The sequence below is a fragment of the Aedes albopictus genome, chromosome 3 (assembly GCF_035046485.1).
Source record: "Aedes albopictus strain Foshan chromosome 3, AalbF5, whole genome shotgun sequence".
Classification (NCBI taxonomy): Eukaryota; Metazoa; Arthropoda; class Insecta; order Diptera; family Culicidae; genus Aedes; species Aedes albopictus.
In genome coordinates, this window is record NC_085138.1 from 35,263,772 (window position 1) to 35,279,383 (window position 15,612).

General features: G+C 39.3%; 1 protein-coding gene across 8 annotated transcripts in view; it reads right to left on the reverse strand.

The window, feature by feature from the left end:
• The window catches only part of LOC109419246 (protein peste), an 81,516-nt gene that overhangs the window by 31,676 nt on the left and 34,228 nt on the right, over positions 1-15,612 (reverse strand). The window contains exon 1 of one of the 8 annotated variants that reach the window (XM_062859308.1): positions 7,109-7,540. The exons of the other annotated variants lie outside the window; for them this stretch is intronic. The gene's annotated coding sequence lies outside the window, so the exon portion shown is untranslated. Of the gene's footprint in view, positions 1-7,108; positions 7,541-15,612 lie in introns of those variants that run through there. 8 annotated transcript variants of the gene reach the window in all.

Here is a 15,612-nt window from a genome sequence, read left to right on the forward strand (position 1 = left end):
TGAGCTCTTTCCATATTATTATTCTAAATCTGAAGTGATTTGGTTTGATTCTCACCCAAGTATCCACAGCACTATTGAATTAACTTCTTTGACATGCACACCGATCCAATCAGTTACTGCTTAAATTAATGCAACGGGGAAGGCAGAGGTGAGTCAGTGAATGCTTTAACAGATCATATGCAGGTAATTGCTGCCCCTCGTTATCTTCGCATCCTTATGTTCATGTAAAAGCCATATTCAACAATCAAATGTAAACGACTCTTTGTTCAGCCCCAACTATCACCATGTGTCGTTGCTCATCTGCATGGACCATCACTATACCCAGCCTCGATGCCGGTTCGAATTCAATTAGAACATTTGTCCCAATTGACCAATTAACACCGAGCAGCAGCACCAGCATGCAACAAGCCTGGAGCCGCGAACTTCGCTCTTGAATGAACCGCGATGCGCGGAATCCCACTCACATCGAGCTCAATTTATTGGCCCATTCTGTGCCAATTTCTACGGCTCGACTACCAAGTGGCTCCACTACCTACACTGTATGCGCTCTCTTTCAACGCTCATCTCGAGAAAACCACTCGCGGGAGATAATTCTTCAATTTCACCGGGTGTGACTGCTAGGGTGAATTGGCACAAAATGCTTTTCAGTCTGTCAAATTCAACACCAAAATATAACGAACAGAGATTGGAATCGCTGCCCACCACGTCTTCTTGTACCAGTCGGATGACTCTCGAGAACCATTTTAGTCGGGTTGCTATCCGACATCCTGATGACGTGACCCGCCCACCGTAGCCTCCCGATTTTTACGGTATGGACGATGGTTGGTTCTCTCAGCAGCTGATGCAGCTCGTGGTTCATTCGCCTTCTCCAAGTCCCGTCTTCCATCTGCACTTCGCCGTAGATGGTACGCAACACCTTCCGTTCGAAAACTAAAAGGGCGCGTTGGTCCTCTGCACGTAGGGTCCATGTTTCGTGCCCATAGAGGACGACCGATCTAATCAGCGTTTTGTAGATAGTTAACTTCATTTGACGGCAAACTTTTTTCGATCGTAGAGTTCTGCGGAGTCCAAAGTAAGCACGATTTCCTGCCACAATGCGCCTCTGAATTTCTCTGCTGGTGTCGTTGTCGGTGGTCACCAGTGAGCCCAAGTACACGAATTCTTCAACCGCCTCGATTTCATCCCCGTCGATATAAATTCGGAGTTGCGGGCGCGGTGATTCCTCCCTGGAGCCCTTTGCCATCATGTACTTTGTCTTCGACACATTAATGACTAATCCGATTCGCCTGGCTACACTCTTTAGTCGGATGTACGTCTCCGTCATCGTCTCAAATTTACGAGCAATAATATCAATATCATCAGCGAAACCAAGCAGCTGAACGGACTTCGTGAAAATAGTACCGCTCTCCTAATTACACCTTCTAAAGCAATGTTGAACAGCAAGCACGAAAGACCATCACCTTGCCGTAACCCACTGCGAGATTCGAAGGGACTCGAGAGTGTCCCTGATACTCGAACATCACTCGATCTATCGTCGCCTTGATCAATCGTATCAGTTTATACGGGAATCCGTAATCTGCCATAGCTGTTTTCGATCGATTGTATCATACGCTGATTTGAAATCGATGAACAAGTGATGTGTGGGCACGTTGTATTCACGGCATTTCTGCAACACCTGGCGGATGACGAACAACTGGTCCGTTGTAGCGCGTTCACCCATAAATTCAGCCTGATATTGCCCCACGAACTCTCTTGCAATCGCTGATAGACAGCAGCATGAAATTTGGTAGTTCCCGCAATCCAACTTGTCGCCCTTTCTGTAGATGGGACACACGATACCTTCCATCCATTCCTCCGGTAATGCTTCCTCCTCCCAAATCTTGGTAATGACCCAGTGTAGTGCTCTCACCAGTGCTTCTCCACCGTATTTTAGAAGCTCGCTTGGTAGTTGATCTGCTCCTGCTCCTGCTTGCTGTATTCCAGGAAGAATATTTGGAGGATTCCTGGAGTAATATCTAGACAGTTTTTCACGAAATTCTAGAAATTACCATTGTACTTGAGCACTCTGGCTGAACGATTTTCAAAAAAAAATACAATCAACTACATCACGCACTCAAGTTCTTGCATATTTGATGAAAGATTAATTCACAAGCTATTCCTACGAAATTTCTCAAAACAATGTTTTAGAAAATCTTGCATGGATCGTTTCAGAAATTCCTCCTTGAATTTCGTCCGAAATCTTTCGGTGATTCCTTCAGCAAATTCAGTGAGAGAAGGGCTCATTTAGACACTCATCGAAAGAATCATTTAGAAAATTTCACTTGAAAAATCTTTCAAGTATTCCATCAGAAATTTCTCCAGCGTTTCCTTCCGAAAATATGGGGCGTGTGGTGCGTTCGGAGCTAAAATACCCTATTGAGAGCAGCTTATATTTCAAGCAGCTTAAATAAGTGCAAATTTATTAAAAAATAATTAATTTGGATATAATACAGTATGAAACACTAATACATTGTAGTATCAGCTCACGGACAAGTCACCCAACAACAGCGCACAATTCGTACTTGTTCCACCTATCGCGAACCAAAATGCACTGTTCTTCATTCTCAAATCCTATAGGCAGCTACGGCAGCGCCCGTCGTTCTTGCTTCAGGGTTGCCAGTTCCACAAAGAGCCTAACGTATAGGAACTATTCGCAAAAGATTTTTTGAAACATTTCGCCTGGAAAGCCTTCGAAGATTTCTATTTCAAAAATTCTTCCAGGGATTCCCCTAGAAAACTTATAGTTTCCAAATTTTACTGGAGCTTAAACTAGATATTGATTTGAGAACTCATTTATAAAACCTTTTTTGGATTCCTTCCGAAATTACTCCATGAATTCCTCCGAACTTCCGTCCAGAAATTTCTTTCAAAAAGTCTATTCTAGAACATCTTCAGAAAATCATCTACAGAATCCTCAAGAAATTTATCTAAGAATTCCTAGAAAAGCTCAGGAATTGCTCTATAGATTCTTTCAGAAAACCGTATGAGAATTCTTTAAGGAAATCACCCACAAGTTTCTTCAGAGTTGTTTTCAAATGTTTCCAAAGACTCCTTCGAAAATTCTTTCTGGGATTTTTTTTTATTAAATTTTTCCTCTGAAGGAAGAGATATTCTCAAAAGAATTTCCGCAGAATTTTCCCCAAGAATTCTTAGAGGTAGAATTCTATAGGTTCCTCCTAAAACTTCGTGAGGGATAATTTCAGTAATTCTTCTTGGGATTCGTTTTCAAAATGCTTCTTTCCCAAGCAACAAAACATTCACGGTAGCGCAGATAATGGTTGCCCAGTCAGTAAGTCACAGTGACTTCTGTGCAACCCTTACATGCGCTGCCAATCCCTTCCGAACTTTCTACAGGGATTCTTTCCGAAATTTGTTCAAAGATTCTTTCATAAATTATTTTAGTGGTTTCTTCAGCAAGTTTTCCCTAGATTCGTTCAGAAATTTGTACAGGTATTTCTTCAAGATGTCAATCAGAGACTTGATATTCGTTGAAGAATTCCTTTAAGACATAGGGTAAGTGTACCAATTATGGCACTACCTAAGCAAAACTATTTGTATAAAAATAACAAGAAGACCAACGAATGTCACCAAAATGTTAAAAGATAGCTGAGCTAGCATACTTTACAGGAAAAATATAGAAACGGAGCCAAAACTACTTTTAGTATTTATTAAAGCGTGTGCCAATGATAGGAACCCTGTACCAGTTATGGCTACATTTGTTAACTTCGGTTCCTTTTCGCACTATTTGCATGCATTCCTTATGGGATTAACCATAACTGGTACACTATGGCGAAAAAGGGTGCAAGGAAGCCGAAATTTTAAGGAAAATGATTTATTGCTACCATAATTTGAGCAAAATGTGGAGTTTAAATGAGTGCAACCATATTTTGTGAACGTGATCTGATGTCCATATTTTTTTTCTTGTTGATTTACATCGTTAAAGGGTGAAAATCAACTATGGCGAATAATTGGTACTATAGCCATAATTGGAGCACTTACCCTACATGAATGAAAACATCCCGAGTAGGCGATCATAACAAAATTATATTATAATATGTTATTATGTTATACAGATTTTTTCTAACATAAAGACCGGTCCAGAAAGTATGGACGCATAAAGAAAATACTTGCATTTCAAAACTATTGATGACAAGTTCTTTTTAAAAGCTACATCCTGTTGGTCAACCTATTTTCTCAGCATTTGTAAAGCAGTTTTTGCTATTCCAGCAGTTTGTTTCAAAATACATGAGCTTTCAGCGCAACATCATCGAAAAAATGTGCACAAACGATGAACAGGGCTTGAAAGATCACTAAGGAAATGAGCAAAATATGGTGGGAGTAAGTGAGAAAACCGTGCAAGTAGCAATCAGAAAACACGGTGGGGATAACACGTTTAAGCATAGGCAAAAATTGGGTAAAAAATAAAGGTCCTGCTAACCACCGTTTGGAAAAACAAATGATGAAGATATTTGAGCACAAGAAAAAACCTTCTAAGTTACACAGAGCAGAACATGACCAAAAAAGTTACCATTTCGAATTCCGATGTACATTGTGGCAAAGAACGTTTGAATTTTCGATCCTATAGTAAGCAGAAACAGCCAAAAAGAAATCCGAAACAAGAACCATCGATCAGGCCCAGTCAACTGAAGACTAGGTGCGTCCATACTTTCTGGGGCAGTCTTTAGGCAGATCTAATTTAGATGCAGGATGTTGTTAAAATAACAAAAATTCTAACATACAAAATGTATGGAGTTTCAAAAGTAAACCGAATTTTCTCTGATATATTGTAATTTTTCTAATCATCATAAGAATAATCTTAAAAAAGTTCCTGAGAGCTTGAAATCTGAAGATTTTTTATATGCTCAACTCAAAATGGTCACTTATACCCCTTTACATCTGGGCCCCTCAATAGTATAAAGACATTCTGCTGGAGTTTCGACTGTATGGTTCCAACAATCAATTAAAACCGGCTACTCAGTCTAGAACTAACAAACGATGTTTATTACTTGCCCAACGTTTCGACACGGGGTTGGTGTCTTCTTCAGGAGGAACTAGAATTTAATACATTTACTAATTGGTCTGTTACATAATTGTGTCACGGTACGGTAACTTACACTAATTTGGTCGTTTTTGGTCTTGTGTTCCGTCTAACTGTACTGTCCTGTTTTTTGTTTGATGGTACATGCTGTAAAATTATTGTCGTTATTATTTTTGTCTAGTTTCTAGTCTCTACGGATCAATTTTATGGAAAACAATTATCTTACACTTAGTTGGCTTGTAATAACTTCTAACGGACTATTGGCAATGGCGCAATTTTGCTATTATCGGATCAATTTTGTTTGAAAATTTGCTGGTAGCGAAAACTGCCTTATCTAAATAACTACGTTTCGTCTACGGTATGGTCTTGTGTACTCAGTGTGTATCGTGTCGAAACGTTGGGCAAGTAATAAACATTGTTTGTTAGTTCAAGACTGAGTAGCCGGTTTTAATTGATTGTTAGTATAAAGACATATTCCGGAAAATTTGTACTTTTGGTAATACCGCATGACCCAACCGTTCTATTCGCATAATCAATAATAAAAATAGTTTCTTATTTTAACGAGTCGAAGTTCACTCAAATCGGTTCAAAGTTGGAAAAAATAAGAGTACCGTTTAGTTTTGAGGGTACTCGAATACGCTTCCGGCATTCTGCGCAGTAAAAAAAAAACAAACAAAAAACAAATACATAATATTTTTTTTATTTTTTGTAATATATTCAAAAATAAAAATTATTTCATATTCTGATATAATTGTGTTATTTCTCCAACAAATCATTTTATTCAGTTGTAAAAATAACAAGTTTCGAAAAAGGAATAAACAGCCCATGTCATAACAAAATTATAACATAAATTGTTAGTCATATCACAGTGAGATATAATTATGATATATTCTTGTTATGATCCTCTAGTCGGGTAAGGCTTTTGGAAACTTGAAATAATATGACATCTAACATAGATCTGCGACAAATTTCACTCTCAGTGATTTTTTGTCCTAAAAATCTTTTAACTATCTTCAAGTATCTTTAAACACATCATTTCAATCCAACAAACCGTTTTGAGTTCAAAAATCCGGAAAAACATTCTTTTATGCTCGTCAAAAATTCTATCTTGAACTCCTTCAGCATGATCTTTAGAATTACTTTCAGAAATTAAACAATTTTTTTTGCGTTGTTAATTATTGGAAGAAGGTTATACAGGGGATGAACAAAATGATCAGGACAGGCAAAATTTTCATTTTTCAAAAAATAGCCAACTAGCAGTAGCTTTTCTAAAATTCCATAAAAATTCTTAAATTTTAACTGTAAGTTGGTTAACTAGTTGTCTATCAATGGTCCAAAAATCGAAAAGATCGGGCTATTCTACATGAAGTAAGAAAGATTCTAGTAAAAGTCACAGTTATTGGATAGCCAATTTGGAACTGTTATATCTCCGGACTCCATGAACTGAATACAATGAAATTTAAAGCATTCATGACTTATATAATGAACTTCGAAAAAAAGTTAGTATTAACTTAAAATTGTTCACAAAAAGAGATAGAGTTTTTTAATTTATTATATGATTTTTTAGTAAATTTGTCAATTTTAAACAAGCATCTCTTAACTTTTTTTGTTCCTTATTTATTTTCCCAATTTTGGACCATTGATAGATAACAAATTGTCTAACTTACAGTAAAAATTTGAGAATTTTTTCTGTACTTTTCGAAAAGTTACAGCTTGTTGACCATTTCTTGAACAGTGAAAATTTGGCCTGTCCCGAGCATTTTGTCTATCCCATATAGATGCCAAGAACTACACTCCAAGATAGTTTGAATTAACCAGAATGTCCGTAAAGTGCAGAATATTATCAATAAGCCTTCTAGTAGTACCAGTAACTAAGGTTGATCATGCAACGTTACTCTTCATAGCGGATGCCAACTGCTACGAGCTTAGACATAAAGTTTTGCTCTTCTGAATAGTTTGGTTGACAACTTTGAAACCATCACAACCCATAGTGCATATAATCCAACACTCCCCTACGCTTAAGTCACTCACCGTGTTGCATATCACTTCGACACCCGGCGACAACGCACAATCTCACGATACGCGATACAGAGAAAGAGAGGAAGAGAGAGTTCGCTTTTCTCACACACCCCACAGCACAAAAACACCTCCGATATCGCACTTTCTCAAGTGGGTGTGATAACACACCGATCATAAGTCAACAATGGAGACGCCTCTGAGCCCAGCTGTTGACCGGTCAGCAGCACACACTTCAACCGTGGGATCCTAACGGCAAACCGGCTGGCTACAAGAGCCTAACTATACAAGACGCCGGCCGCCTCTACACCGGAGAATGCATTCCTTCTTGTTCCGCGACACTCTATTTATAACAGTCTAATTGAATTTGATTGAACCGACGGCGATCTACGTACGATCCGCCGGTAGCCGCGGGAACAACGTGAATAAGATGTTCGCGGGTTCGGAACTTCTTCCCGACTAAGCCGGAATGCGCGATGCAATCGTTCCGAAACCCTCGATTTTTCCACATTCTCTCACTGTTTTCGTTCGGATTGAAATTGAGTAGGTTATTATCTTATCGGATTTGGAGTGGAGTGTTTTGTTGGTTAGATCGGTGGCGTCCCTCCCTTACATCAACAGATAAGCTGGGATCCGGCGCGCATCGAGTGATAACACCCGGATGAACCCATTCCAATTAGGTTCCGAAGGGCTTATCAATACTCCAGAAAAAAATCTTAGAGTTAGAAGTTGATAGTCCAAAAGCAATAGTAAGAGACAAATTTGGTTGTAGAAGTTAGCAGCTTCCTTTTACTGTGGTCTACCCATCGAGCAGTTGGGAAATCGTGTCTTATCTAGAAGCGAGTTCAACGTGAAGTGAACGATAACATATCAAATCGTTTCGAATTATGACTAATGGATGAGGTTCCTGATAATAACAAATCATAGTGGGAAGAACGGTTTATTGTAACAGTATCTAAAGCACTGTCCATAAACTACATCATAGACTCATTTTTTGGCCATCTCAGACCCCCCCTTGACGGGCTTGGTGGTCTAGTGGATACCGCTTCTGATTCGTAGGCAGAAGGTCCTGGGTTCAATCCCTGACCCGTCCCTTGCCGCATACTTTGTATCTTTCTATTTACTTACTCACTCTCTCTCTCTTCTCTACATATAAATACAACTCATGTACTTTACGGCGAACCCAGCATCCAGAAGGTGACCAAAGCTGAAAGGATACTGTGTGCAGGGCATATTGTAAGAATGCCGGTCAACAACCCTGCAAAGTTGGTGTTCGCGATTGATCCGGTTGGCACAAGAAGAAGTGGAGCCCAGAGAGCACGATGGGTGGACCAGGTGGAGCGTGACGTGGCGAGCATTGGGCGTGACCGAGGATGGAGAGCGGCAGCCACAAACCGAGTATGTGACGTACTATTGTTGATTATATCTCATTGGGGGCGAATGAATTAAAATATATAAATTTAAAGCCTCAAAAAAAATATTTTATCTTCAATGTGATGTTGAGCAAATAAATGTATGTTTACATTAAATCCGCCTCGACCTGTGCAAAGGAAGAAAGATCGGGTGGGAAAACTTCTCATCGATGGAGGAGCCAGCTCAGCTATATCGGTTTTAGTTATCACTGATGGCGATTGCGCTGCCATTGGAGATAAAAGGTGAATGGAAATGTTTTAAAAGTGTAATACATATGATTATTTCAATCTGGCGAAAGATGTTTGCTTGGTGTTTGAGCCGCCTGTGCAGCAGCAAATGCTTTTATTAAGACCCTTATCAACGATCATGTTTACAAATGTAAACATGGGGAACAATAGCGATTAGGTGCTGATCCACATTGTTTGTTTCAAAGCTTAACATAGTTTTAGACTAAAAAACCTTGTTTCATCGTGCTGTTCAACTACATAAATCAGTGTAGCTGAATAATGTGACTAAACAAGTGTTCTTAACCTTCATGTAAAATACTTGTTCATTTGCGAATCATATGTGAATTAACGGCATCTTAAGTGTCGGGAAAAGCTTATCTTTTATCATTATTATTGCACTATTAAGCAATTGATTGAAAACCCAGAGCAACTTTTTTAAGACTCTTGTTCAAAAATTTGTTAAATTAACATAAATCGTGGAACATAGGTGCTGTTTTAACTCTATGGAACGTTTATTCATCACATTGTTCCACACATAATCTTGATCAACTACTAATGCTTTTGTAGAACATTTGTTAAGCTCGACATTGTTTCTTGGGATATTTAATGACGAATTTCTCAAAAGACCTTCACTGCCGTTCTACGCCCAATTGTCCCATGTTATATGGGAATCCCATATAACATGGGACAACTATGCGTAGAACGGCAGTTCAGGATTAACTTGAAAATATCCAAAGATAATATGAGCTCATCGAACGCTGACTCCGCTGTGTGCCAACCAACGTACAATATTTCGGTAAAAAAAGTCGCTGTTTGTTATTTCGGGACCCATAGTCCCGGAGGACTCGAAAAACCTTGATGGGAGAACTCATATTTTGTAAGTTTGTTGGTAGTGTGATTCGATCCAAGGTCCTCGGAGTGACTGATGTCCCTTTTAACCATCACATCAGTTCCGCTCCACATGTTTGGCTCGATACCATGGTACAACGTCACAAATTGGTGCGTATCTCTGACATAGTTTTCATGTAGGAACTCAGAATCTTCAACCAAATTACAAAGTACCTTCTCCTGTAACTTGCAGCTTGCTTCTCGAGCATTCTGTCAGTTACAAATTAGCCTTCAGTACTCTTCTTCTTTCTTTTCTTTGTCTTATTTCTGATCAGCAGATACCACTGGCATCAGTTGTAGTTTAACGTCCGTCTATTTACGGTATTATACCTAAAATACGGGTGATCAGGGACGCATTCAAACATACCTGACACCCTATCAAACCTATAAATGCATGGGCCGCACACTGGGGCAGAACACTGTTATTTTTTTATTTTTTTTTTTAAGACATCTACACCGTCTTCGATCTTGCGGCCTCTACAGACTGATCATTACAAAAAAAGACACGGACAACGTCTTCAGCTTTCGGCTGTACAGACTGTTTTAAACTTAACACATTAGACAACGGACAACGGAACATGCACCAGTGGAAACGGGGAAGAAACTATTCTCACGAAAAGTTTCAACGCCCGAAGCGGGAATCGAACCCTCACCCCATAGCATGGTGCGATTATAAGCTTGGTGAACCTAACCGCACGGCTACGAGGCTCCACTAACAACGGACAACACATATTACACCCAGAGGCCCAGTGGAGAATTTTCCGTTTGACGAAAAGTTTTCCCCGACTGTAGCGGGAATCGAACCCACACTCCGAGGCTTACGAGACACTTAAACGACTGACGCCGTTAACCACTCGGCCACGAAGCCCCGACAGACAAAACCTCTAGTGCTCTCGATATCCATCCAAGAGGTTTGGTGTCATCAGAGAAGTGTCTTGTAAGAGTTGGCACTAAAATCTGGTTATACACTCTTAAAAAATTAGGAATTTGCACGTGACGTAAACCATCAACGTACGTAAACATTTCATGACTGAATGACAAATTTGACTGAATTTTACATCCATCATGTAAGTACGAGTGGATTGCACAAGCTGTCAACAAACCTATCTGACCAGGTAGGTAGAAACAGTTGTACATTTATCGCTTGCCCTACAATCCTGTGATATGGCCGAGAGGTATAGTCCGATCCTCTCAACCAGCGGACCAGTGTTCGAATCCAGTTCATTATTTTACTTTCATAAACAACTGTCGATTCAGCTTTAACGATTTCTAGCTCGACTTTATTTGTGATAGAAAACGTAAATTTGTGTCAAACGGGCCACTCCTTTTATGTGCATCCAAGATGACTTAAATTTATATGATTTTTTCTAAGAGTGTATGATATTTGATCTAGACAAGTTGCAACTGATCTAGATCAGTTTTTGCTTTTTATAGAAGCGTCCTAGAAGAAAACTTTCTTCTGCAAAATTGTTCATTCTGCTATTTTTGGCATGTTTTCCGAAGACACTTATACTGTAAAATGCACACAAAAGGCACAGTAGGTCACTTTACTAAAGAAGTGGAAAAAATCGATTTGGATTAAAATTTTCAAGTAAAAAAAATGAAAAAAAAATTCGAACGTTAAGTTAGCAGAAATAAATAAGAAAAAGATTATTAATGATATTTAATGAAACTCAACATACATATACATGAACAAGATGGAGAAATTCCGAAAAAAAAATCCACGGCTCAGGTGTGATTTGAACTCACGACCCTTATTCGCTAGACAAGTGCATTTCTAACTAAGCTACCGAGCCAATTAATGACACGGCATTTTAGTTGTTATATGGTAATTCAAATCTCATCGATCATGTTTCATCCTTCCCTTAACTTGCACCCCAAATTATGACAACTAAAATGCCGTGTCATTAATTGGCTATAGGTAGCTTAGTTGGAAAAGCACTTGTCTAGCGAATAAGGGTCGTGAGTTCAAATCTCACCTGAGCTGTGGATTTTTTTTTCGGAATTTCACTAATAATTTATCCATCTTTTTCATGTATTACATATATCAACCGAATATACACACTTAATTTGGGATACCGTGTTCGGTAAATTTTTGACGAAAATAGATCAGCCGTATACAGTTATACTGCATTGTTTACCTTTTGCACCAGGTTTTGACAGTTGGTGTACTGAGCCTCAGTAAAATCGATTACCGAAATAGTTCTGCTGTTCTATTTTCGTCAAAAAAGTGCTGAACAAGCAATTCAGGATTGAGTGTGTAATATTTGTTAAGTCAATATTACTGTTGAAGCTTACATACAACTATTTAGGGGGATTAGGGGCATAATGGACACCCTAAGCAAATGAGTACGTTAGGCCTGTATAACAGAGTAAAACTTAACATATTTTCAGTTCACTTACAACTTTAACTTGTTTCCTACGTATTTCAATCATTTACACCAGGTAGAATGTCTTTATTGTGAAGAAATAATGAATTGTAAACCGTGTGTTTTTCAGGGCTGGCAGGAAAGGTACGGGGCGAAATGGACACCCATCGGGACATAATGGACACCCCAGCATGTTATATGCTAATTCATTGGTTATATCGGCCAGTTAAGCAATTTGCCTACGGCGATCAATACCACAGATCTAATACTCCATCTTAGATGAGTTTACATAACATCAATGTTAATTAAATAAACTTTAGGCCAAAATAATCGGATTAACTTTTTCCCAACTGTCTTAAACGCCTAACAGTATGCAATGCGCGTACATCCATTCGTACTAGCCAGTGTTCATTTCGCCCCGAATCGACTACAACATTAAAATTGCTATTTTAAGTAAATTCTGAACAAAAATAAAATACTTCATCCATTGCTAAATCTCCGCATACATGTAGATAAGGTAACAATTCAATTGTTGTTATGGTGGAAACACTCCAACACTCGTAATACCTTATTTGCTGCTATTGCGAATCTTTTCTGAAATCCGCATACCGGCCAACAACTCGTGCGTCGACAGCCCATGCGCCGGGTTGTGCGCCATACAAAATGTAAATAAACAAGTGTCAAAATGATTCGCGCCAAGAGCTCTATCTCTCTTAGGGTTCGGTTCCATTGTTTTGTCTAAAACGTTGAACTTCCTAATGTCTGGAAATAATGTACAACAAAGATATTATTGACGGTAGCAACGCTTTTACTACATTAAACCACTGATTAATAGTGATTTGGCTAGTAAAAAACTTGGCGCATAGGCAATCGGCGCGCAAATTGTGCGCTGGTTTGCGGATTTGAGTTAATCGTCGCAAAGTGCCCAACACACATTATACCCTGGCGCGCAACCTAGAGGTCAAAGAGAAACTTGTCGAAATGCTAAAAATTCCCGAGAAGCTCAATACTTCGAAATTATAAGAATTTCACCAAATGAAAAACATATTTTAATTTTAATGATATTTTCGTTATTTTGGAGGAATATAAATGGTAGTTTTGAAAAATAGATCCATGACTTGCTCCTCTACACATATGCATTTAAAGTTTATCATAAAAGTCAACGGTTTCGGCAAAAACAGGGGTGTCCATTTCGCCCCGGGTGTCCATTATGCCCCTAATCCCCCTAGTAATTATTTGTTCATATGCAACATTGCTAAGACGTAGGGTCCAAATTAATATAAATAACAAATCTAGATATACATTCTCATGAAATATACTGGCCGAACGAGCACCTAATATTATTTTTTTATATTTCTAGCATTATATGTGAAAAGGGCCTAAAGGCCTTTTGTAAACAAACATGTTTCGGTCACTGTAGGGCTCATCTTGATCCACCCACGAACATTAACACGCAGAAAGAGTAATCTTCGGGCTATCTGTTAAGTGTGTTGTTGTCCGTGGGTGGATCAAGATGAGTCCTACAGCGACCGAAACATGTTTGCTTACAAAAAGCCTTTAGGCCCCTTTCACATGTTACGCTAGATTTGTGCTACATCTCAGTTATAATCAGGGCTGAAAATCGTCGCCGTCCGAACAGAAAAGTCGACGACGAGAACGAAAATTAGGCAGTCGTCGTTGCTTGCTCCACATCAGATGACTCAGTTAAACCAGCGAATCGTTATAAAGGGCTTGCGTCGCGAAGAAAACAAAATCTTCGTTCGTTTTGTTTCGCTCTTCGTCCAAGTGCGCCTAGCCGACGAAGTCAATGTTGCCCCCAGCAACACAAAGAAAAATAGATTTAAAAAAAGTATAATTGCATCTGGAATCAAACAACGAACCTCTAGATTTCCAATGCAGCACTCTTACCAATTGAGCTAATGAGGTTCCATACCAACATATGTAGGGGAACAAAGCCCAAAATGCCAAGATGGGGTAAAATGGCCCAACTCATAAAATCATTCCGTAATGGGGCTTGATCATTAGTATAGGTAAATGGTATGAAGATATGTTTGCATTAAACATTCTTTAGAAGCTAGGCCACCAAACCCATGGAAAATATTTTGATTTCCCAATGAAAGTTGGCAACTTCCGGTTTTTCGTAATTGCAATTAAGGTTTTCGAGTGATTTTATTGTCAGCCATGTGTTTCCAAGGAGACTGAGGCACACATGGAGGCGCATGGTGGTTGATGTCTACGCTATCCACGCATTTTTTTGAGAGTGCTTTTGGAGCAATCTGTGAACGTATTCTCGAAGGAATTCTTGCAGAAATATCTGGAAGAAGCCTTGCTGAGCTTCCGATCCCGAAGTCTACATTGTAGACTCTTACCGGCGTTTATTCTTAGCCAATTGCAACAACCATCACCAACACTACACAGCTATCTTGGCTTATCGCTAGATATCCGCGCAAAAACCGGCAGCATAAGGTTTATAGTACAATCAAATCATTAGAAGCCACGCCAGCAGCCTTTAGTATCGATTCACCTGCAGATCATCGCACATAATAAAATCGTACATTATTTTGAACGAACAGCAATATTTCTCCGATGTAATCGATAACAAAATCAACATGGTGCCAGTCAACGTTGACTTGAACAACTACCTATAGATGTAGATGACGAAGCGATGCTCAAATGTCTTCGATAATGTACGGTACCGACGCTCGGCAATCGAATATCACCTCCACATTCGTACAAGTATTTTTAACTGAATACTGTTTCTAAGCATAGCAACATAAGATTACTTTTCCTTTGTAATTTCTTCTCTTTTTAACTCACTTCTCAAAAATTGTATAAAGTATTTACGCTAAAGCTATTTTTCAAAATTATCCAACCAGCACTGCCAAATGTTAGAACTCAAACTTTCGATTCCCTTCGAATGACCACATAATCCAAACTGTCACACATAACAGCCCGGTATCGTTCGCCAAACAGATAACGTATACTCTCCCAAGGCAATTATCGCAATTATCGAAGCAACGTTCCCAAACAGGTGTTCCAGCTTGTCGCCCGTTGTTCGCTGGATGACTGCCGATTTTCTCTCGTCCACCCGTCCGGCGCTCCCACTTCCCGCTGTATCAACACCACCACCCTTCCTCGTCGATATTCACTGATAAGCTTCAATGAATTTCATACACTGATAACAAAACTCTCATTCAGCGCTTTTTTCGAGCACAACCACTTGATTACACACATGCGTCTGGTTACTGAGAAGTCTTCTATAGCCAGGGATGTTCATAAGCGTAACTAGGTCATGGCTCTAGGGGGGGCCAAGGCCATGTCGATGTAGATTTTTTATACTAAAATGATTCTTTTCGCCTGAATTGCGTGATTTTTTTCCAAAATGGATTATTCTGGAGCGGGCTAGGCCCCCCCTGGCCACCCCCTATTTACGCCAATGGGGATGTTTGAGATTTTTTAGATGTCGGAAACTATACGGGAAAACTTATTCTACCTATGATATGGAAACAAACCAACTTCGAAGGGATACCCCTAAAACTCCTGATACACATTTGTATTTGGAATTCGAAGGCCGGACAATCCCTGTCGATGACACTACATTCTGCTAAGGCAAACCTACGTA